The following is a 3881-nucleotide window of genomic DNA, read 5'->3' as shown; positions in this document are numbered from 1 at the left end:
CACTCCGTGTATTACTTACGGAATTTCTGTATAGAAACGCTACACTTAAGAGTGTTATTACAGATTTCTCCGAGTCATTAATAATTTATGTATTTCTATTAATAAGAACAACTATCTTTCACCAGTTAAAAACTTTTCTTATTGTCACGCATTTCTTCTTATGAGAATGGTATACAACATTTGTGGTTACTAACGTAGGTATATCTCAGTATAGTCATGCCGTATGGAATATATTTTTTACTGATAAGAATAAATAAACATATAAACGATTTAAAACTAGGAAATGAAATTATTCATTCAATAATAAAAAATGAAATCTATTTCTTTTTCGCTGAAAATGTTTTTTTTTCAAAACTACTTTGAAATCAGTTTCTTTCTTATTGGAGACTGACATAGAAAGTGTATGTGTATAAGCACATTTCTATCGAGAAAACCCAAACTTTTCGTAGAAGTTTGAAATCTTTATTAGGATCTTCATGTCAGAGAAACATTTACTGATCTACAAATTCCATTTCGAACATCCCGGATATCCCGGAGTCTTATTCGCATACGCATTCGTCTTCGGTGGTGCATCTTGCTTTCATCTTGCCTTTATTTTCGTAGCAGTCATTGAGGCAACTATTCATATCACAATCTCTGGCCTGTACAAATGAGCTCCCTGAAAAAATAATAATCTTCGTGAATTAAGTAAAATAGACTATAGTAGCAATCACCCAGAAAATGAACATGTAAAAAACAACAAGGAATCCAACCACAAACGTTTCTTTGAAATAACTAAACTACTCGAATCTCAGTTCATTGATTTTCAATTTTTTCAACTACATTTTTTCCGAAAGTCTGACGCTTTCTTTCTTTTGAACAGAATACGGCCCAGACACTATCAACTTTAGCCAATTGTAGCCGGCCCTGTCACGAAGTAGGACCGGATTGGAGAAAACTTTATTAAACAATTATATATACATATATATACATAAGGATTACTATAAGAGAATACAATAAGAAAGAATGCATATACATAACATTTTGAACGCATATGTACAAAATGTTACTAGAAAAAATAAGGTGAATACTAAAGAATACAAGAATACTAAATGCAAAATACAAAAAAAGAAGAAAAAAATACAAAATGAATGCAAAAATATAAAAAAAAAGATACATAGATTATGACAAGAAAACAGGGAATCAACAATTACATTTAAATTGATCCCATCATGGTTGTCTATTCGGACCTCATGAGAGTAATAGTGTTGGTATACGTCCCACTGGGTGAAAAAGTGTTAATCCGTGCAAAACCCCAGATTTTCATCATTTCATTTAATCACAATAATTATAACTCGGCTCACTCTCAAGTTGTATGTGTTAATTAAAATTACTCTGGTAAAGTGCATTATAAGTAATTTCCATGTTATTTGTCAATTATGTAAAACTACCTTCTTGTTGCAGAACCTTCTGAATAATCGTGATTAGATCAGTTTCATAGTACAGTCAAACCCTCAAATAACGATGATAGAAGGATTCATAGTACAGTCAAACCCTCAAATAACGATGATAGAAGGACCAGAAAGTATCGTTATACATGATTCATCGTTAAAGGCAACAGCTCTATGAGATTTGTGTATGGACCGGAGAGAAATATGATTATGCCGGTGATCACAATTATACCGGGTATCGTTATACAGGTGATTATAGTTATAGGGAGCATCATTATATAGGTGATCACCGTTATAAAAGGTGCCATTATATAGGCGATCACCATTATAGAGGGCATCGCAATAGTTTTTCACCACATATATGTAAATATAAAGATAATCACTTCATTGTAAGATATTAATGATTATCAGAATTGTTATTTTGAAGCAATTGGTTGATAGATAAGGAAAGGGAATCGTTAATAAAATCTATTATGTCACAGGTTATTGAAATATGACTTTTTAGTTCCACTTACCCAGAACAGTGAAGATCAAGGCGATGAAAACGAAGAAATAAGTGAACTTCATGGTATATCAGTGAAGAATAAACCTGGTATAATTGAGACAATAATAATTCGATAAAAAGTCGAATAAAAGAGTGATGGAAGTACAGTATTTATGAATGAAATCGGATGCTACAGCAATGTCTATAATGATTGATACCAAATCTTTTAGAGTTACAAATATTGATTCATAAACAACGACAGACATTCTAATATATTGTATATAATTTTTATCATAAGATGATATTTCAGTGGGCGTGATTACGCAATGTTTAGTAAGATATATTTCTAATTTCATTCAAAAAGTGGCATATGCAATGCGTCGATGCAATGCCCTTGCACTGTAAATCCGATCAACAGCTATTATAAAAAGAATGCATAACAACCTGAGAAATTTGAATATGCCTGTGAAATCACCATATACTTTTATTTAAAATATAAGATCAGAGAATTTATACATAGTAACACTTCCTATATATTTCCCAAATAAAATATATTTTTTATTGTGAATATATTAAAGATATGTGCGTACTGAGAGAATGAAAACGAGGTTATTGACCAAATAAAAGGTGATGTGGCGACTCCTTCCTGAGGGCATATGGTTTAGGTCCAGATGATCTCAGTTTCGAGAGCAATCAAAGAAATGGTTAAAATAATTTGTGAGTTATAATTCACAAACAAAAATTGTTAGTAAAATTCTTTGAATTAAAAAAAAACTACAATTTCTTTTAGTCCTTCACCCTCTTGAAGTTTCTCAATAAAAGAATAAACAATTATATATCTTTCAGTCGCACCCGAAATAGATTCAGTCGTCCAACTCTTTTTTATGAGAAAAGTTCTACTGTTCATATACATCGAAAATATGTTTTTTTATGTCAACATCACCGGTCAAACCTTAGTTAAAAAAAATTACATTCACACAACCGGAGCCAAATGTTGATACCCAGCGATTAGCCTGTATCCGTGAGTTTTTTTTAAACTTTAATCGCCCCTCTAAACAGATATTGACACTAAAATTTTCGTAAGTATTACATTTTTCTCATTCGAAAATATCATTACTAAGTCAATGATTTTATTGTGTAAAATTACACACCTTTTCCAGATCTCAAAACTGGTCGAGTATTCCTTTGAAAGAGAAATATATCTATATAATATCATAAAAAAAAATACTATTTCGAAAGCTTACCTCTGACTTCAAAAATTCCTTATAAATTTTCTACTTCTAATGCTGCTTCATTCACGTAATTGAAGACTTGAATATATACCCTATTGGCATTAAAAAAACGATAAAAATAAAGGTGGACCTTAATGATTTCGCAACATTGTTTGGCCTATATCAGCTGCTACGAAGCAGACCCCTCGAATACAAAGAAATTGTTTGAAAGTGAATAAAGAAAACTAATATTGCTGTCTAGTTATTGTATACTTCGAATTCTTTATTATGTATAAGCCAATACTAAAGCAAATGGTTCGCAAACAGCAGGTTTCTATAGTTTACATATCGATGTTTATACGTACATTCAAAAGTAGTGGTCCTAAACCAGGCCGTATATATTTGAAGTTTAGCATTTTCAGGGTTGCTAAAATATATTCCATTACATATTGACTTATTGTTAAATCACATTTTTCTAAAGATTCACCTGAGTAAAATTATATTATTTCAGGTTTGTGCTCTTTGATACAATGCGTAATTATTATATGAAAAATAAACAATATTTGTATTGCTTATAACAAATAATACAAAAATCATGCAATGGGTTGCGACAATGTAAACGGGATCTCACCAGGATAATGGTTCAAAACATTTTTTGAAAAATTATCTCAGTTTTTGACAAGAATTTAAACAGTGACTCGAATAAATATAAATTAGCGAAAAAAACTGTAAAGCAACTAAAAATATAATAACAAA

The 3881-nt window shown here is 30.7% G+C and overlaps 1 long non-coding RNA gene across 1 annotated transcript; it reads right to left on the bottom strand.

Annotated features, from left to right (window-relative positions):
• Positions 1-296: 296 nt before the first annotated feature.
• LOC149076281 (uncharacterized) lies at positions 297-3196 on the bottom strand. Its single transcript, XR_016194060.1, has 3 exons — positions 3159-3196; positions 1946-2019; positions 297-658 (listed from the first exon to the last, which is right to left on the bottom strand). It is a non-coding gene; the product is annotated as an uncharacterized LOC149076281 (long non-coding RNA).
• Positions 3197-3881: the final 685 nt, after the last annotated feature.

The sequence above is a fragment of the Pholcus phalangioides genome, unplaced genomic scaffold (assembly GCF_987345545.1).
Source record: "Pholcus phalangioides strain wild (caught in Gottingen) unplaced genomic scaffold, Ppha-v1.0 ptg000015l_1, whole genome shotgun sequence".
Lineage (NCBI taxonomy): Eukaryota > Metazoa > Arthropoda > Arachnida > Araneae > Pholcidae > Pholcus > Pholcus phalangioides.
This window is presented reverse-complemented; position numbering and strand designations above follow the sequence as displayed.